A 22,133-nucleotide genomic window follows, 5' to 3' on the forward strand; every position below is an offset into this window, starting at 1 on the left:
TGAAGAGATAGTCTTTTTCCCATTGGATATTCTTTTCTGCTTTGTCAAAGATTAATTGACTATACAAAAGTGTGTTCGTTTCTGGGTTTTCTATTCTGCTCCAATGATCTGTGTGGCTACTTTTGGGCCACTACCATACTGTGTTGATTACTACACCTTTGTAATATAACTTGAAGTCTGGAATTGTGATGCCTCCAGCTTTGCTTTCTTTTTTCGAGGTTGCTTTGGCTATTTGGGGTCTTTTATGGTTCCATACAAATTTTAGGATTGTTTGTCCTAGTTCTGTGAAAAATGCTGTTGGTATTTTGACAGGGATTGCATTAATGTGTAGATTGCCTTGGGTAGTATAGACATTTTGACAATATTTGGTCTTCCAATCCATGAGCACGGAATGTCTTTCCATTTCTTTGTGTCATCTTCAGTGTCTTTCATCAGTGTTTTATAGTTTTCAGAGTACAGGTCTTTCACCTCTTTGGTTAAGTATGTTCCTAGATATCTCATGTTTATTGGTGCAATTGTAAATGGGATTGATTCCTTAATTTCTCTTTCTGAGGCTTCATTATGGGTGTGTAGAAGTGCAACAGGTTTCTGCACACTGATTTTGCATCCTGCAAGTTTACTGAATTCATTTATCAGTTTTAGCAGTTTTTTGGTGGAGCCTTCCAGGTTTTCTATATATAGTATCATGTCATGTGCAAATAGTGAAAGTTTTACTTCTTCCTTACTGATTTGGGTGCCTTTTCTTTCTTTTTGTTGTCTGATTGCTTTGGCCAGGACTTCCAGTACTGTGTTGAATAAAAGTGGTGAGATTGGACGTCCTGTCTGATTCCTGACCTTAGGAGAAAGGCTCGCAGTTTTTCCCCATTGAGGATGATGGTAACAGTGGGTTTTTCATATGTGGCCTTTATTATGTTGAGGTATGTTCCCTCACAACCTACTTTGTTGAGGATTTTTATCATGAATGGATGTTGTACTTTGTCAAATGCTTTTTCTGTATCTGTTGAAATGATCATATGGTTCTTATCCTTTTTCTTATTGATGTGATATATGACATTGATTGATTTGTGATTAGTGAACCACCCTTGTAACCCAGGAATAAATTCCACCTGATCGTGGTGAATGAGTTTTTTAAATGTATTGTTGGATTCGGTTTGCTAGTATTTTATCAAGGATTTTTGTATCTATGTTCATCAGGGATACTGGCCTGTAGTTCTCTTTTTTAGTGGTGTCTTTACCTGGTTTTGGTATCATGGTAATGCTGGTTTCACAGAATGAATTTGGAAGTTTTCCTGCCTCTTCTATTTTTGGAATAGTTTGAGAAGAATAGGTATCACTCTTCCTTATATTTTTTTTATGATTCCCTATGAATTTTTAAAAATTTTTAAAAATATTTATTTTTAAAAGAGAGAGAATGAGCATGAGCAGGGGAGGGGCAGAGAGAGAGGGAGACTCAGAATCCAAAGCAGGCTCCAGGCTCTGAGCTGTCAGCACAGAGCCCGATGTGGGGCTTGAACCCAGGAGCTATGAGATCATGACCTGAGCCAAAGTCAGATGCTCAATTGACTGAGCCGCCCAGGCACCCTTCATTGGATAAAATTTTTAAAATAATTTTTCATTTAACTTTTAGTTAACATATAGTAAAATATTGGTTTTAGGAATAGAATTCAGTTATTCATCACTTATATATAATAGCCAGTGCTCATCACAAGTGCCTTCTTTAATACACATCACCTATCTGGCCCATCCCCCACCCACCTCCATAAACCCTCAGTTTATTCTCTATCATTAAGAGTCTCTTGTGCTTTGGGGCGCCTGGATGGCTCAGTAGGTTGGGCATCCAACTTTGGCTCAGGTCATGATCTCACAGTTCATGAGTTTGAGCCCTGCATTGGGCTCTGTGCTGACAGCTCAGAGCCTGGAGCCTGCTTTGGATTCTGTGTCTCCCTCTCTCTCTGCCCCTCCCCCACTAGTGCTCTGTCTCTCTCACTCTATCAGAAATAAACATTAAAAAAAATTTTAAAGGGGCGCCTGGGTGGCGCAGTCGGTTAAGCGTCCGACTTCAGCCAGGTCACGATCTCGCGGTCCGTGAGTTCGAGCCCCGCGTCAGGCTCTGGGCTGATGGCTCAGAGCCTGGAGCCTGTTTCCGATTCTGTGTCTCCCTCTCTCTCTGCCCCTCCCCCGTTCATGCTCTGTCTCTCTCTGTCCCAAAAATAAATAAAAAACGTTGAAAAAAAAAATTAAAAAAAAAAAAATTTTAAAAAGAGTCTCTTGTGGTTTGGTTTCCTCTCTTCTCTCCCTCCCCTTCCCATATATACCTGCATTTCTTTTCTTGAATTCCACATTTGAGTGAAATCATATGGTATTTGTCTTTCTCTGATTGACCTTTTCACTTAGCATAATGCATTCTAGCTCCATCCGTGTTGTTAAAAATGACAAGATTTCATTCTTTTAGACGGATGAGTAATATTCTATTGTATATATATACCACTTCTTTATCTATTCATCAGTCGATGGACATTTGGACTCTCTCCATCGTTTGGCTATTGTTGATAATGCTGCTATATAACACCTGGGTGCACATACCCCTTAAATTCAAAAAATGTATTTTTGCATCCTTTGGGTAAATACCTAGTAGTGCAATTGCTGAATCACAGGGTAGTTATAATTTTAGTTTTTTGAAGAACCACCATACTGTTCCCTCTTCTTTAAATGTTTGGTAGAATTTGCCTGTGAAGTCATGTGGTCCTGGACTTTTGTTTGTTAGGAGTTTTTTGATTACTGATTCAATTTCATTGCTGGTATCAGTCTGTTCAGTTTTCTATTTCTTCCTGTTTCAGTTTTGGTAATTTATATGTTTCTAGACATATTATATGTTTCTAGAAATTTATCCATTTCCTCTAGGTTGCCCAATTTGTTGGCACAAAGTTTTTTATAATATTCTCTCATAATGGTATTTTTGTGGTGTTATTTCTCTCTCCTTTGTGATTTTATTTATTCATGGGTACTTTCTATTTTCTGTTTGATACATTTGACTAGAGGTTTATCAATTTTATTAATTTTTTCAAGGGGCCAGCTTGTGGTTTCAGTAATCTATTCTTTTGTTTTTTGGGTTTTTTTTTAGTTTTTATATCATTTATTTCTGCTCTAATCTCTACTATTTCCTTTCTTCTATTGGCTTTAGGCTTTGTTTCTTGCTATTTGGTTCCCTTAAGTGTAATTAGGTTGTTTACTTGAGATTTTTCTTGCTTCTTGAGGTATTCCCCTACTGCTATAAGCTTCCCTCTTAAGACTGTTTTTGCTGCATCCCAAAAGTTTTGTACCATTGCATTTTCATTTTTTTTTTGTTTCCATGTGCTTTCTAATTTCTTCTTTGATTCCTGAGTGACCCATTCATTGTTTAGTAGCATGTTGTTTAACCTCCATGTATTTGTGGTCTTTTCAGATTTTTTCTTATGATTGACTTCTAGTTTCATAGCATTGTGGTAAGAAAAAGTGCATCGTAGACTTTAATCTTTTTGAATTTGTTGAGACTTGTTCTGTGACCTAATATGTGATCTATTCTGGAGAATGTTCCATGTGCACTTGAAAAGAATGTGTGTTGTGCTGTTTTAGGATGGAATATTCTGAATATATCTGTTAAGTCCATCTAATCCAGTGTGTCTTTCAAAGCCATAGTCTCCTTGTTTATTTTCTGTTTAGATGACCTGTGGCTTGATGTGAGTGGTGTGTTAAAGTCTCCTACTATTATTGTGTTATTATTGATTAATTTGTTTACATTTGTTATTGTTTTATATATTTGGGTGCTTTCATGTTGGGTTCATAAAGATTTATAATTGTTATATCTTCTTGTTGGATTGTCACTTTTATTATTATATAGTGTTCTTTGTCTCTTCTCTAAGTTTTTTTTTGAGTGAGAGAGAGAGACAAAGAGAGGCAAAGGGAGAGAGAGATAGAGAGAATGAATCTTAAGCAGGCTCCATGCTCAACATGGATCCTGAAGTGGGGTTCAGTCCCAAATCCTGGGATCATGACCTAAGCTGAAATCAAGAGTCAGATCTTCAACTGACTGAGCCACCCAGGCACCCATGTCTCTTCTTATAGTCTTTGTTTTAGAGTTTAGATTGTCTGATATAAGTATTGCTTACTCCACCTTTCTTTTGACATCCATTTACATGATTGATGTTTTTCCATCCCCTCACTTTCAATCTGCAGGTGTTTTTAGGTCTAAAATGAGTCTCTTATAGGCGCCATGTAGATAGGTCTTGTCTTTTTTATCTATTATGACACCCTATGTGTTTTGATTGGAGCATTTAGCCCATTTATAGTCCATGTAATTGTTGATAGGTATGTATTTATTGCCAGTTTTAAACTTCTTTTGTGGTTGTTTCTGAAGACCTTCTCTGATCCTTTCTTGCATTTCTCTCTTTCTTGTTTTTCTGATTTTCTTTAGTGATATATTTGGATTTCTTTCCCTTTATTCTTACATGTATATTAACGGTTTTTATTTATGGTTACCATTAAGTTTGTATATAAACCTTAATATAGACTGTCTATATTAAGTTGGCCCTTCATGTTTGAACCCATTCTTATCTCCTCTCCCCCCCACATTTTAGGTATATGTTATTATGTTTTATATCCTTATTTTCCGTGAGTTCCTTGATTGATTTTTACACAGATATTCATTTTTGCTACTTCATGTTTCTTGCCTTTATACTGTCACTTTTGGTCTCTCCTTTCCACTCAAAGATTCCCCTTTAATATCTCTTGCAGGGCTGGTTTAGTGGTCATGGTCTCCTTTAGTTTCTGTTTGTCTGGGAAACTCTTTATCTCTCCTTCTATCTTGAATGATAACCTTGCTGGATAGAGTATTCTCGGCTGTAGATGTTTCCCACTGAGCACTTTGAACATATCATGCCACTTCATTCTGGCTTGCCAAGTTTCTTTTGAGAAATCTCAAGCCAGCCTTATGGGTTTTCCTTGTAAGGTACAGACTTCTTTTGTCTTGCTACTTTTGAGATGTTTTCCTTATCACCATGGTTTGCAAATTTAATTATAATATGTCTTGGTGTTGGCCTGCTTTTGTTGATTTTGATGGGAGTTCTCTGTGCCTCCTGGATGTAGATATCTGTTTCCTTCCCCATATCAGGGAAGTTTTCAGCTATTATTTCTTAAAATAAATTTTCTGCCCTCTTTCTGTCTCTTCTTCTTCCAGGACTCCTATAATACGAATGTTATTCGTTTGATGGAGTCATTGAGTTCCCTAAGCGTATTCTTGTGTTGCATAATTCTTCTTTCTCTCTTTTGTTCAGCTGCGTTATGTTTCATTACTTTGTCTTCTGGTTGTTCATTCCTCTCCTTCTTTAGTCCTGCTGTTCATTGCATCAAGTGTGTTTTTAATCTCATTTATTGCATTCTTCATATCTGATTGATTTTTTTTATGTCTTTTATCTCTGAAGTAAGGATTTCACTAATGTCTTCTATTTTTTTCTCAAGCCCAGTGAATATCCTTAGGATTGTTGCCTTCAATTCTCTTTTAAGAATGTTACTTAAATCTGTTTCTCTGGCTGTGGCCTTATCTCTTCCTTTCCTTTGGGATAATTCCTCCATGTTTGCATTTTGTCTAAGGTTTTGCATTCTTCTCTGTTAGGGAAGCGAGTTATGTCTCCTGCTCCTGAAAGCAATGGCTTTATGAAGAAGATGTCGTATTGTGCCCAGGGCCTACCACTTCAGGAATTGCCTCTGGTGTGTGCTGTATGTGCTCTGCTGTTGTGTTCTGGCTGCTCTCTCCTTCATGCCAGTCATCTGCAGAGGCTCTAATTGCCTGCTATGGGCAGTATTTGGTACCTGACCTAATGTGGGGGAATTTTAACTAGGCGTTCTCTGGTCTGCCTGTGAAATGAGACCTGTCATCACTTCCACCAGAGCTGAGGCCTTGCAAAACTCTCTGGTTGGGAGATGTGTTGTGGGCAGGGGTTTGTACTGTTCTTCTGGGAGAGGAGCCCACTGAACTGGGACTGAAGCAAGCGGTACAGAGAAGGGCAGCCCCACTGGAGCACAGGGTGGTGGGATTAATGTAAGCAAGTTAGGCAGCCAGTGCTGGTGCTGTGCTGGTTCCAATATGTGACTCTGTGTTTCTGCTAAGAGGTGGGGGAGGATAATGGCACTGTAAGCTCCTCTGTTCTCAGTGAGATGTCTCTGTGAATGCTGCGTCTCGGGGACATGCTTCAAGAAGAGCAAATACTCTTCCCCCTGTGCCTCAGGTGCTCTTCAGATCATTCTTTCCATACTCTCTGATCCCGGGTTGTTTGCCTGCCTTCTCTCTAGGATCAGGATAGTGCCCTCTGGGCTCTATCCCAGCCAAGCCCCACTCCAGGCTTTAATCCCCACTGGTTGCAAGAACTCAGGAAATTTAGTCCTTCTCATTTTCCAAGCAAGTGCCTTTGGGAAAATGTTCTCCTTGTGCATTCCCCTGTGTGCTCTCCTCTCTCTCGCCCTTCTCTGCAACCACAGCTCCCTCCCCTCTGTAGCAGCTATGATCTATATCTCCCCTAAACTACATCTCCACATTTCCTACCTTCTTTGATGTGGCCTCTTCTGTCCCTTTAGTTGTGGAGTTTCTTCTTTCAGTCTTCAGGTTGCTTTCTGGGATATTTAGGATGATTATCTACTTGTGTTTGTGGGATGGGGCTAGTCTAGGGTCCTCCTACTTTGCCGCCATTCTCCTGCCTCCCCAACTGCTGTGAATTTTTAAATGATAATCCTCCATCATACAAAAGTAAAATGTTTTCCTATCCATCAGCATGGAATATCTTTCAATTTTTTTGTGTCATCTTTAATTTCTTTCATCAGTGTTTTATAGTTTTCAGAGCACAGGTCTTTTACCCCCTTGTTTAGGTTTATTCCTAAGTATTTTATTATTTTGGGTATAATTATAAATGGAATTTTTTTTCTTAATTTCTCTTTCTTCTACTTCATTATTGGTGTACAGAAATGCAACTGATTTCTGTACATTAATTTTTTATCCTGTGACTTTACCGAATTTATTTATTAGTTTTTGTATTTTGGTAGAGTTTTCTGTATATGGTATCCTGTCATCTGCTAATAGTGAAAGTTTTACTTCCTTATCAATTTGCATACCTTTTGTTCCTCCTCACCTGATTGCTGTGGCTAGGACTTGCAGTACTATACATGTTAAATGAAAGTGGTAAGAGTAGACATCCTTGTCTTATTCCTGATCTTAGTGCAAAAGCTCCAGTTTTTCAGCATTGAGTATGATAGCTATGGGTTTTTTATATATGGACTTTATTATGTTGAGGTATGTTCTCTCTATACCTGCTGTGTTGAGAATTTTATCATGAATGGATGTTGTACTTCGTCAAAATATGTAAACAAATAAATACATAGATGCATGCATACATACATACATAAAAAAGTCCATACTACCCAAAGCAATCTATAGATTTAATGCAATCCCTATCAAAATATAAACAACATTTTTTATAGAATTATAACAAATAATACTAAGATTTGTATGGAACCACAAAAGACCTTGAATAGCTAAAGGTATCTTGAAAAATAAGAATAAATCTGGAGATATCACAATCCCAGATTTCAAGATATACTACAAAGCTGTAGTAATCAAAACAGTATGGTATTGGCACAAAAATGGACACATAGACCAGTAGAACAGAGTAGAGGGCCCAGAAATAAACCCATACTTAATTGGTCAATAAATCTATGACAAGGGAGGCAAGAATATACAATGGAAAAAAGGTAGTCTCCTTAACAAATGGTGCTATGAAAACTGGACAGATAGGTACAAAAGGATGAAACTGGACAACTTTCTTACACCATACACAAAAATAAACTCAAAATGGATTCAAGAGCTAAATGTGAGATATGAAACCATAAAATCCCTAGAAGACTACATAGGCAGTAACTTCTTTGATATTAGTCACAGATACAGTTTTCTTGATATGTTTCCTCAGGTAAGAGGAACAGAAGAAGAATTAAACTATTGGGACTATACCACAATAAAATGCTTTTGCACAGCAAAGGAAACTATCAAGGAAACAAAAAGGTAACCTACTGAATTGGAGAAGATATTTATAAATGATATATCTGATAATGGGTTGACTGAATTGGAGAAGATAATTGTAAATGATATATCTGATAATGGGTTGATATCCAAAATATATAAAAATCTTGTACTATTCAACACACACACACACACACACACACACACACACACACACACTACATGATTAAAACATGGGCAAAGGACCTGAATAGACATTTTACAAAGAAGACATGCAGATGGCTAACAGACACATGAAATGATGTTCAGCATCACTTATCATCAGGGAAATGCAAATCAAAACCACAATTAGATATCACTTTCCACCTGTAAGAAAGAGTAAAATAAAAAAGACAAGAAATAACATATGTTGGTGAGGATGTGGAGAAAAAGGAACCCTTGAGCACTGTCAGTGGGAATGCAAACTGGTGCAGCCATGGTGGAAAATAGTATGGAGTTCCCTCAAAAAATTATAAATAGAATTACTATGTGATCCGGTAAATCTACTATTGGGTATTTACCCAAAGAAAATGAAAACGATAATTCCAAAACATAATTCACTCCTATGTTCATTTTGGCATTATTTATAACAGCCAAGATTTGGAAGTACCCCAAGTGTCCATTTATAGATGAATGGATAAAGAAAGCATGGTATGCATATGTATACATATATATACACATCAGCCATAAAAAGAATGAAACCTTGCCATTTGCAACAAAATGGAAGGGGCTAGAGGGTATAATGCTAAGTGAAATCAGCCAGAGAAAGACAAATACCATATGATTTTACTTATATGTGGAATTTAAGAAGGAAAACAAACAAACAAACAAAGAAAAAAGAGACAAACAAGTAGACACTTAAATACAGAAAACCAACCAGTAGTTGCTAGACGGGTGGTGGGTGGGAGGATGGGTAACATAGATAAAAGAGATAAGAGCACACTTATCTTGATGAGCACTGAGAAATGTATAGAATTGTTGAATCATTATATTGTACATCAGCAACTATTTAACAATGTATGCTAATTATCCTTCAAAAAAGAGTAAACTGTTTTCTCTACTAGGTGCTTTCTACCAGTTATAAAAGAGAAGGATCATAGTTTGAGGCATTTTTGATGAAGGTCCTTATGATATAACTTCCTGGGACATTGTCTTTGGGAAAAGTCTATAACTCTTGATCTCTTTCCCAAGTTGGAATCTGAGGTATAAGTATAGTTTGTGTTGTCCAAATATGTGCACATCTAGCTTTTTAGGACTACAGTGATGAGGTGACATTAATGTACCCTGAATGGTCCTCCAGTCAATCAGATTGCTGTATAAAATGAAATGAACCTGACTAGTTAAATAGAACATCCCTCTCCAAGGTGATGTCAAGCTTCACCCCTCATCCTCTTTCATTAATTTTCGGTTTTCAGTCTGGAACCAAATGCAATTCTACTTACACTGTTACCCATAATGAATTCATTGAGGAGTGCCTAGAAGGATACAAGCAGTTGTCTATTTTTCAGGGTTTTCTTAAATGGAAAATGAAAACATTATTTTAAATCCACTTGCACGGTGATTCAGTTTCTTATTGCCAATTGGAATAAATGAAAACCTCATCTTAAAGCCTGAAGAGAACAACACTTTTGAATAAAAATATTATTAAGCACCCGGGAGCTCTGGTTTTCATGGTTCCAGCTAGGGTTGCCAGATTTAGCAAATAAAAACACAGGATGCGGTTAAATTTTATTTTCAAATAAACAAGTAAGTTTTTAGTATAAGTATATTCCATGTAATATTTGCAACATACGTTTACCAAAAAAATTACTTTTCTGAAATTCAAATTTAACTAGGTATTCTGTATTTATCTGGCAAACCTACTCCTAGCTTTGCTAGGTCTCTTGGGCTAGGTGGCTAGTATAAGTCTTAGGAGCAAGCAGTTAGCAGGCAGTTGGTATCAATCTGGTCCAACAGCAGGAAGACATTTTGACATTAGGTAGCATGTGGCAGGTAGAAAATATGACAGTAAGTATTATAGACAGGTGTTCAGGCAGGTAGACAGGCATGACCATGGTGATCCAGCAATAAGGATACTGCCTCAAGGTCTAAGGACCTAAGACCAAAACAGGACCTCAGTGGGAAAGAAACTGAGATATACATCATTGGATTAAGGCAGCCCACAGGAGTTAGGTAGTAATTGAACAGAGCCAAGTTTTTAGAGTGGGAATATATGATAAGGTCTCAGCTACTATAACCAGGGTACAAAGTTAAAGCAAGATCAGAGACAAAGTGATTCATATCCAGTTATTGGCACACAGCTCCTTACATTTCCTGATCAGAATAGGTTGTTAATTACATGGTCCCAAAGCCTTGGCTGGGGCTGAGCGTATGTTTAGGATTAAGTAACCATAGCTTCATAAACTGAAGAGCTATTAACATGTATTAGCTATTAGGGGATTGGGCTGCAGAAAGTTACAAGAGTCATTTACTGGCATTCAATTTCAATTGAGTTCAATTGAAATTCAGTTTTCAGTTGAAAACTGACATCAATTTTCAAAGAAAGGGTATTTATTGAGACTCCACTAGATGTCCAACACTAGGTTAGGTGTTTAGGGCACTGGAAGACATTGTGCTTGTCTTTATTTTTCTATATATATGTTACTGAGTAAATGATTGGATTTGGACTTCAGTCTGGAGGTTTCTTCCTGCTTCTCTTTACTAAGTACAGCTTTAATCTCTGGAAATAATGTAAGAGGCAACCAACAGGAACTTGGAAAAGTAGGGAGATTTGGTAAAAAGAACAGAAATTGGTGTTTGGGCCCCAACATCCCACGTTTTCCCTTACCCAACAACATAGGCAACACAAACCCAACATTTACTGGCCCCCACCGTCTGGCAACCAAAGGAAGTAACCTAGACAACACCGGGTGAGCCACTACCTTCAGGAGGGGGTAGACTGGTAGTCGCTCTTTGTTAGTTTGTGAGGGCTGCCATAACAAAATACCAAAGACTGAAGGAATGCTTGCAGCCTGTACATCTCATAAACTCCAGACTCAACTTTCTAATTAATATATTCAAACTGTTGGCTAATAAACATCTGAAATTCAACATGTTCAGACCTAAATTGATTGTTTCCATCACTAAACCAGTTCTTCCAATATAGCCTTCCTTTCTCTATTGAGAGCAATTCCATCTTTGTAATCACTCAAGCCAAAAATTTAAGGATCACTTCCTGAATTTCCTCTTATATCCTGCCTCCAGTTTTTATTTTTTAGCGAATTTTATTGATTTCAAAATATATACAGAATCTCACCATTTTTCACAACCTCTACTTCTATACTTGTTCAAGCCGTCATCATTATCTCCCTGGATTACTATAATAGCCTATTAATGGTCTCCCTGCTTTTCCTCTATTCTTCAATTTATTCTAAATGTTTTGACACCAGTATGGTCCTTTAAAAACCTAAGTTTTACCATACCATACTTCTAACTCAGAACCCTCCAGTGGCTCACTGTGCACTCAGTAAAACCTAAAGTCTTCAAAATGGCTTAAAAGCCTTAAGTCATCTGATCTCTCATCACCTATTGGATCTTATTCTTTCCCACTCCCCCAGTCACTCTACTCCAGCCACACCTTGTGGTGCTCTTCAGATACTCCTGCCTTTGCTTTGGCAGTTCTATTCTCCTACCATTTCTCTGTTTAACTAGTTCACTTTACTTACCTCTTTCAAATCTTTGCTCAAATGTCACCTTGTCAGTGGGGGCATCTTGGACCATCCTTTTTAATAATGCAATTGGCCCCCAATCTGACACTTCTCACCCCCTTTATCTTCTCTATTTATTTTTCCATAGTATTTATCCTTTTTAAAATATCCTATATAATTTGTTGTTTATGCATGCCTGCTTCTCCCCACTAGAATATAAGCTCCTTGAGTGCAGGGATCTTTGTCTGTTTTGTCCACCATTGTATTCCAACTGTCTAAAACTGTGCCCCTTGCATAACTGATGCACAATTGGTATTTACTTACTGAATGAAGGAATGGCCTGTATTCCTGAGAACGAGGTCTGTGGCACATTTTTGTAGGAAGAGTTAGGCCTTACACAACAAATGATAATTATTTGTCATCATTATTGAACATATGATAGGTGCCAAAAAACTTTCTGAGCAAGGGTTGTCTGCTCCCAGTTAGATGGAGGATTTTTCCTTTGGGGATTGGTGATAAGGACTTAATATTTTTATTAAGACCCAGATAAAGTCCTCTTCATATATAAACACAATTTTAGCTACTACACAGGTAGTAGTGGGCTCTAATTGAGGCTTAGAGTCAATTAGATACTTTGTAGGACAAATTTATGCTTGAATTTGATTCTGTATCTGTAGCTCCTAACCAGATGCATAGTGGATATTCAGTCATTGTTGGTCGATTGAGGGAGTTGGCTGAATGGATGAATAGAAAAATCTCCTGATTTATGTTCCCATGTGCCTTCTCCTCCAGTCACCCTGGGTTATTTCCCTTTCTTCATGTATTATTTATCCTTATACCCTTAACACCTAGCATTTTGCCTGTCATATAGTAAGTACTCATAGTAGTTTGGATGGGTTGGCGAATGAATAATGAGTCACCGATGTACTAGAAATGTTCATTAAATTCAGTCAGGTCATTGCTTTGTCAACTTCACCTGACCATGTGGTATACACAAAAGTTAAATCCATCTACACTGTTGAAGGATTCATTCTGTATCCTTCACTGATACTGGCCTGTACAGTTTCATCTATGAAGAAGGGAATGTAACTTTCCTAGTTTAACATGGTTATAGCCTCAGTGTTGTCACTCTTTTTAAATAATTCAAAAACTCCCTAACTCCAGCTTTTCCATTCATTCATTGTCATGGGTGCAAACTATATTGCCTCCATGGGAGGGCTGCCAGCATGTTAAAAATAAGAATATAATATTTCCATAGAAGAACCTTTTAATATTAACATAAAATGTGTAAGCATTGACAGAACAATTAGATTAATTCAGCTCTTAGGGCTAGCTTGTTGGGAGCTGACTCATCTAAAATGGTGTTAAACGATTTAGTTATACAATGAATCTATAAAGAGCTGACATAAAATATAAGCTTCATTTTTATATTTACCTTTGCATTTTAACATTATTAAAATAAAAAATGAAAACATTCTTCATGATAAATATTTGTATTAATTTAGGTTTCTCATTCATGTAACAGTAGCATTAAACTTACAAAAGATATGTAAATAGCACAAAGAATATTAGGCACTTGTCTTCTGGTTTCAAGATGGTATAAGGCTGTGTATTCACAGAGAAAAGGCTATTAGGAATTTTAATTCAGATGAAATAAAGTAGACTGATTAAGGACATTTTTTACATCAATTAGGATTAGGCTTGTCTATGAGTAACAAATATGTGAAAATTAGTGCCTTAAACAAGATGTGGATTTATTTCGGTCTGGACAGAGGCATTTCAGGGCTAGGATGGCAGCTGCATGGTGTTGGGGACCCAAACTCCTCTTACTCTGATGCTCAGCCATGCTTGACTTAGATTCCCAATGTCACCTCAGAGACCAAGTTGGCTCCAGCCATTGCATCCACATTACCTATAGCAGAAAAGGGGAAGAGGGAACAAGAAGGGTACCACTTCCATTTTTCTTGGAAGTATCATGGCAGACTTCTGGTTGTCTTGAAGTCAGTCATAATGCTATTCCAAACTGCAAAGAGGTCTTGGAAATGTAGTTTTCTTAGCTAAGCAACAATGTATCCAGCTTAAAAATTGGGATTCTTTTATTAAGAAAGAAGGAGAGAATGGAAGGCAAATGGTCTTTCCCTTATCCAAGGAAGGCCTTTGTGTCCCTTATCCAAGTGGACTGCTGGGAAAAGAATGCGTGCCTCATGTTGCCTTTACGTGATGATTTCATTAATCTTCATCAGAGCTACAATGGATTCTACTGAATTCCAACAATGCCTCTGGGGTGATTGGACTTTCCCCCGCCCCTTTCATGGCCATGTGAAGTTTGTTTCACATCCTGGGCATAAATATTTCTCAGCAGTATTCTTCATGATCAGCTAGCTGGCTTATGACTGATTTTGGAGAGAATTAACTGGTTTTTCTGTTTGGTTAAAAGTCTTCTAAGAGAAACGTAACCTATTTCTACCTTTTAATTGACCCACTGACTACACAGGACTTCCAGATCACCAAGAATCTGATAAAGATTGAGTCTGTTATAGTCAGGATATTTTTTTAAATTTTGGATTTCTCTCCAGCTCCTCCCAGATAAATAATGGACAAGAAAATGAGAGAAATATCACTTGTTTTGATATTAAGCATTTTCCCAGTGATATAATAATAACAAATATATTCATACTAAAAATGCAGGACTGTTTGGCATGATGTAATATGACTAGTATTATCCGGTCATTGTTTCAGTTGACATTTCCTCTCTTATAAACTTTTATTGTGCTAAGAATACTTAAAAATTTGAGTGAATAGATCCCATGTTAAGTGTACAGTATAACAACACATTATTGTTGACTATAAGTAAAATGTTTGACAGCAGATCTCTAGAGCTTATTCATCTTCTTTGACTGAAACTTTATGCCTGTTGATTAGTAACTCCCACCTTTCTCCCCTCCCCAGCCCCTGGCAACCACCACTGCACTCTTTGATTCAGTGAATTTGACTATTTTAGATATCTCATGTAATTGGAACCATGCAATATTTGTCTTTCTGTGACTGGCTTATTTCACTTAGTATAATGTCCTGAAGTTTTATCCTTTTTTTTTAAGGCTGAATAATTTTCTGTTATATGTATACACAAAATTTTCTTTATCCATTCATCTGATGATAGGCATTTAGATTGTTTCCACATCTTGGCTGTTGTGAATAATGCCGCAGTGAACATGAGAGTGCTACTATTACCTTTTGAGTTTCTGATTTTAATACTTTTGGATAAATATCTGGAAGTGGGCTTTCTGGATCATATGTTAGTTCTCTTTAAAAAATTTTAAGGGACATCCACATTATTTTCCATAGCAGCTACACCATTTAGCATCCAATTGCTTCACATTTTTACCAATACTTGTCTTTTGTTTACGCATTTGTTATTTATCTCTTTTCAGGAACCTGTCCCACCTTCCTCTGGGGAAATTTTTTCTGCCCTCATTGCAGTTTACAGGTGGATAGATAATCAAAACCAAGCCAATCATAATATTCCATCATCCTGGCCATATTGATCTGTCAGGGGTAAGTTAGAAGGATTAGAATTGAAGGCCAATTGTAGCTCTAATTTCTATAACAAAGAGGAATTCTTACTGTATTAGGAAAGAATGGAGTCAAGCAAAAACCTGTGATCTCTGGCAGGAATAGGAGAGGGAGAGAACCTATGTAACTCAGTAGCATGAGGTCTCCAGTCTAAGCCCATTCTTTGATTCTTTGGTTCTGAGAGCCAATCTATCATTCTATGCTTAAGCTGGTTTGGATTGGGTTTTTGCCATCTGCAACCAGAAGAATTCTAACCATACAACTTTACTTTTTAGAGCATTTAGCCATGATCTACCTTGGATTCTAGTTATTTGTGTTTTCATCTTATCTCCTGCACGTAGGTGTGAACTTCTTGAGAAATAGAATCACGACAGACTCTTCCTATGTCTTAGATGATTCCTACTTCATACCAAGTGGGTCTTAATAAGCATTTTAATTTACCAAATTATATATATACATATGTATATGTATATATATATGTATACGTATATATATACACACACACATATATAAATAACTTCTTTACCATATTATATATATATATAATTATATATATATATATATATATGTATATATATTTATATATTCTATCCATAGAGTCATACTAGCTACTATTTGTTGAGTATTTGCTGTGTAGTAGGTACCTTTCAGAGTGATGTATATGTTATTTCATCTTTACAGCCCATTTGGGAGGTAGGCACTATTACTCATTTTACACATAAGTGAACTAAGTTTAAAAGAAGTTAAAGCCACTTTCCCAAGGTATCAGTAAATGGTGAATGTTAGACTTGAGCCAGGACTCTTGATTACAAAGCCCGTGCCTTCAGTTATTGCCAATGGTTATTGGCCATTTACTCTCTAAAGTTTAGATTAGACATGACTCCCAAATACCTACCTACAATGGGATAATTTTGTGCCTTTAAAGAAAGTTCTGATGTTTGTTACTTTTTAAAAGATTACAGTCGAATTGAATATAGGCCTCAAAGGTAAAATTATCCTGTCTTTCCCTCATATTAGATTGGATTTAGACAAGTGGGCTTTATATATCAAAAAAGTCCTGCTTCCTGAAGGAAGAGAAACTGTTTGAGTACTTATTGTGCTAGAGATCAGGTCAAATTTGACCATGAATGTTTAGGCTTACAGTATACTTTTAGGGATAGAATTTCATATTTACCTCATACCATGATAGAATATGATGCAATGACCTAATGGCCCTGCCACTGTTAACTGGAGAAAAGCCTTATAGAGATTCAAATCACTGTCAGAAAAACTTAGCAAATGTTAGCAGTGGCAATTCCAGAGGTGGTGGGATTAGGAATTACTTTTATTTTTGCTTCTCTATATTTTCTGTTTTCTTGTTTAATAATAAACATAATTCTTTTGCCAAAAAAGACAAACCTAAGGATGGCCTCCATCCCTAGGATGGATCTGCAGCAGTCCCCAGAGCCTCAGTTGGCTTGTGACCAAGCCCCAGAGAGACTCTTACTTGTCAGAGTAGGTAGGGTATGAGACCAAACCTGGGTCACCCAAATGCTGTCTGTTCCCTGCCACTCACTAGGCCGTGTGTGGGCAGGCTACTCTCTATCTTGGGAGTCTCACATTTTCTCATCTCTAAAATGAAGAGCCTGGACTAGAACATCTTTACGATCATTTCTAGCTCAAAATTTCTATTTCTATTCTAAACCCCTTACTATGAAAATTCTTGTGGCTATATTTTGCCCTAAGAGGAGCATAGCACTGACTGATAAGCAAAATTTGGGCCAGTGAAGCATCCACGCACAGACCAGGGAGAGAAAAATAGTTGATATGCTAATTTTTACTTTCCCTTTCCTTAGCCCTTTATACAGAAATGCTAATATTGCTAACATTCTTAGGGAACAGGAGCTGGCCAGTAGGCCTTGGATTCTGGCTTATACATTTGGAGAGAGGTTCCTCATAAGCCAAGGCTGAAAGGGTCTTTCCAGAACATCTCTATTGTCTCCTAAAACAATATCAGGTCCTTTTCTGCTTTGATGGAAAGAAAGTTTAGAACAGGAAGTGCAGGGAACATAAAGAAGTTGAGGAATGCCACTGAGATGCAATGGAAAGACTTGCCGGTGTCATCACACTTGCACTGAGGACTGATTGTTTGTGCCGTCTGTTGTTTGGAAATGGATAGAAGCTGCAGAGGAAATGGCTTCATTGTGTAAAGACACAGAGCCATGCAATATAGTAGGAACATTGCCATTGAGTCGCACAGTTCATACCAATATATGATTTGGCTGTTTTCTTTGTTGTATTAATACTGGTAATGTCATAAGGAGAGCTTTATTCCAGTAGAGCTTATTAATTGACTGAAGCGGGATGAGGAACTGAAAACCTCTAAAAAAAAGAATCTAAAATGAGCTGGTGCCATTCCATGCTGTGAGGTATTGAGTTATTCATAATAGCAGTCAGCACTGCTCCAGGTACAAAAGATATTAAGAACATTAAAAAATGGAAGAAATTACTTCACCAGTTCTTTGTACCTTGATTTTCTCATCTGTAAAATGGGAATTGATTTTGCAAATTATGAAGCCTTTAAAAATATGAATAGTAATCCCTATGAAAATAACACCAGTATTCTTCACAGAGCTAGAACAAATAATCGTAAAATTTGTATGGAACCAGAAAAGACCCCAAGTAGCCAAAGCTATCTTGAAAAAGAAAACCAAAGCAGGAGGCATCACAATCCCAGACTTCAAGCTGTACTACAAAGCTGTCCTCATCAAGACAGTATGGTACTGGCACAAGAACAGACACTCAGATCAATGGAACAGAATAGAGAACCCAGAAATGGACCCACAAACGTATGGCCAACTAATCTTTGACAAAGCAGAAAAGAATATCAAATGGAATAAAGACAGTCTCTTCAGCAAGTGGTGCTGGGAAAAGTGGACAGAAACACGCAAAAAAATGAACCTGGACTACTTTCTTACCCCATTCACAAAAATAAACTCAAAATGAATGAAAGACCTCAATGTAAGACAGGAAGCCATCAAAATCCTCGAGGAGAAAGCAGGCAAAAACCTCTTGGATCTTGGCCGCAGCAACTTCTTATTCAAGATATCTCTGGAGGGAAGGGAAACAAAAGCAAAAATGAACTATTGGGACCTCATCAAAATAAAAATCTTCTGCACACCAAAGGGAACAATCAACAAAACTAAAAGGCAACCAACAGAATGGGAGAACGTATTTGCAAATGACATATCCGATAAAGGGTTAGTATCCAAAATCTCTAAAGAACTTATCAAACTCAACACCCAAAAAACACAGAATCCAGCGAAGAACTGGGCAAAAGACATGAATAGACACTTCTCCAAAGAAGACATCCAGATGGCCAACTGACACATGAAAAGATGCTCAACATCACTCATCATCAGGGAAACACAAATCAAAACCACAATGAGATTCCGCGTCACACCTGTCAGAATGGCTAACATGAACAACTCAGGCAACAACAGATGTTGGCAAGGATGCAGGGAAAGAGGATCTCTTTTGCATTGTTGGTGGCAATGCAAGCTGGGGCAGCCACTCTGGAAAACAGGATGGAGGTTCCTCAAAAAACTAAAAATAGAACTACTCTATGACCCGGCAACTGCACTACTAGGCATTTATCTAAGGGATACACGTGTACTGTTTCGAAGGGACACATGCACCCCCATGTTTATAGCAGCACTATCAACAATAGCCAAAGTATGGAAAGAGCCCAAATGTCCATTGACAAATGAATGGATAAAGAAGATGTGGTGTATATATATATATATATATATATATATATATATATATACACAATAGAGTATTATGCGGCAATCAAAAAGAATGAAATCTTGCCATTTGCAACTATGTGGATGGAATTAGAGGGTATTATGCTAAGTGAAATTAGTCAGAGAAAGACAAATATCATATGACTTCACTCATATGAGGACCTTAAGAGACAAAACAGCTGAACATAAGGGAAGGGAAGCAAAAATAATATAAAAACAGGGAGGGGGACAACACATAAGAGACTCTTAAATATAGAGAACAAACAGAGGGTTGCTGGAGAGGTTGTGGAGGGGGGATGGGCTAAATGGGTAAGGGGCATTAAGGAATCTACTCCTGAAATCATTGTTGTACTATATGCTAACTAACTTGGAGGTAAATTAAAAAAATAAATTAATTAAAAAGATATATAATTTATTGAACATTACTAATTATGACATGGAAACTTAGTGGAATGAAAGAGTTAAGGCAGTTCCTGAAATAATTAATCCCGTCCTGGGAGCTCATTTATTCAGCATGAGAGCCTCACTGATTTTAAAAAATATTTTTTAACATTTATTCATTTTTGAGAGACAGAGACAGAACATGAGTGGGGCAGGGGCAGAGAGAGAGGGAGACACAGAATCCGAAGCAGGCTCCAGGCTCTGAGCTGTCAGCACAGAGCCTGACACAGGGCTAGAACTCACAAACTGTGAGATCATAATCTGAGCTGAAGTTGGATGCTTAACTGACAGAGCCACCCAGGTGCCCCCTCACTAATTATTTGACTAATGTCAACCATGTTATACCTACTCACATTTATGCAGGTTTATATTGAAAACAATCATAAGAACATGGTGTATCAATTCATAGGAAGCTCAAAGCTCTCAGATGAATTTTGGCTGCCATGGATTGAATTTCTCTTGAAACTCACCCTCACTGACTAGGGTTTGGGGAATTGCTGGTGCTAATCAGTTTAGGGAGAGACAAAGGAAGGATTTCTCTAATTTATTGTATTAAAATAAACTTTCAATTGGAAGTAAGTGTTCATGTAAATTGGTGTCATGTACAAGCCTAGGCATTAGCATTCCATTAACTGTTAGTTGTAGTTTTGTTGTCTTACAGTGGAATTATTCAATTCAGGAAGGGGACAAAGAGTTAAAATGTATGAATGGCAAAACAAGCCCTCTTCATATGTGAGTGATGCTTGGATGGAGGCAGAAGATACTAGCAGCAGTTTGTCCTTGCCCTGTATGAATTAATGATTGAGATGTGAGTCACAAGGGAAGTAAGACTGTCCCCAAACAAGGTAACTGAGGGGACTCCCAGGGAGGGGAATGTGGAAGGCATTATGAGATAGGATATTCTTAATCTTTTCATAAAATCCATCAGAACAATTGGACAGTCCATTAAAACTTGGCATGTTACCAGCCACATCTAGACATCCAGAGAGTATACTGCCATCAGTCACAAAGGACATTCTGTCCTAGACACCCTAAGCCGACACCATGTAGCAATGGTAGTGTGTCAGTGGGATCATGGCACAAGTTCTGTCTTAATGGCAGTCATGAGGGTTTCTGTTCACCGTATCCTAGATGTTACCAGAACTGTAACAGGAGACACACAGAGTTCATTTTATCAGGTCTCTTCATTGTATGGCAGGAGATATTGGCAAGCTGTCTTACCCAAAGATACACAACAAACCTCCTGTTTCTTAGTCTGATGATCTTCCTACTATAAGAAATAACTTATTTTGATTCTTGCTTATGTTCCTTAAACATACCTCATAAGGCATTTAAACTGTATGTTTAATATATACAAGGAAAATCAATACAGAAGGAAAATCATTGCCATCACAGTGGCCATATAATAGCACTTTTCTTAGGCTGCTGTGGTGGTCATATCCAAAAGAATAGTAGCTTTATTAAGGAGACCAATTATTTTGACTCATTGTGTGCCAACACCCTTCTACCAAACACATTCTTTCCTGTTTATGTCACACCACCTGAGAGGTCTTGAAATATAAGTCCAGCAAAAGAGAAATGTCAAGTTCTATTGCCAGTTGCTTCTAATCTGGATCATATCAAAGGTTGCATAATATTGCCCACATGTTCAGCATACTCCCAGGGGAAAGAATAATAAGTGCTGTCTGAAGGACATTTTGTTTCTTGAACATATTCCTTTTATGCCAATAGCTGTGGTGGGCTGGTGGGCTCCAGGGCTAAACGCATAGACCCACAATGATTTCTTATTGGCAGACAAGTTGCTATTACTTTCCTTGCATGCTCTTTTCCATTCCCAAATGGTCTCCCTTTTGGGCCTCCTATGATTACCCCCATCCCTTTCTCTCCCCACTCCCTGCACCCACCCCCCCACCCTTGAAAGCTATCTGTTGTATTACACAAGTCTGCAGTGTTACAGCAGTTTGGACCCAGCTCCCAGACAGATACTTTGATTCAGGAAATACTTGTCAGAACGCAGACTCAGCTTATCTCCATTTAGGATGAATGAATTACAGGAGCAAGTCTTCTGTTCTTTTGCCAAGTTCACAGTCCATAAGCACAGAATGCTTTCAAGCATGTGTTGACTGGAGATGTATGTTAGTTATATGTTGTGATTCATTGAGGCATCCTTCCTTCCTTGTAGCACCTCATTTGTCAAACTTCGGTAGGAAATGAGCTATTTCACATATGTGAGTTATTCAGGTAGGATGTTACTCTTTAAGTACTAAAGCTTGACTTATTTTAGTTTCTCTCCTTTTTAAATGTGTGTATATATACATATATATATATATGTATATATATATATATATAATTTTTTTAACGTTTATTTATTTTTGACAGAGAGAGAGAGAGAGACAGAGCATGAGCAGGGGAGGGGCAGAGAGAGAGGGAGACATAGCATCTGAAGTAGGCTCCAGGCTCTGAGCTGTCAGCACAGAGCCTGACACAGGGCTAGAACTCACAGACCGTGAGATCATGACCTGAGCCGAAGTCAGATGCTCAACTGACTGAGCCACCCAGGTGCCCCTATTT

General features: G+C 37.7%; 1 pseudogene; it reads left to right on the top strand.

Moving 5' to 3' along the window:
* LOC131502162 (large ribosomal subunit protein eL31-like) overlaps positions 1-22,133 on the top strand; it is a 34,998-nt pseudogene that overhangs the window by 5,240 nt on the left and 7,625 nt on the right.

Source organism: Neofelis nebulosa, chromosome X, assembly GCF_028018385.1.
Source record: "Neofelis nebulosa isolate mNeoNeb1 chromosome X, mNeoNeb1.pri, whole genome shotgun sequence".
Taxonomy (NCBI): Eukaryota; Metazoa; Chordata; class Mammalia; order Carnivora; family Felidae; genus Neofelis; species Neofelis nebulosa.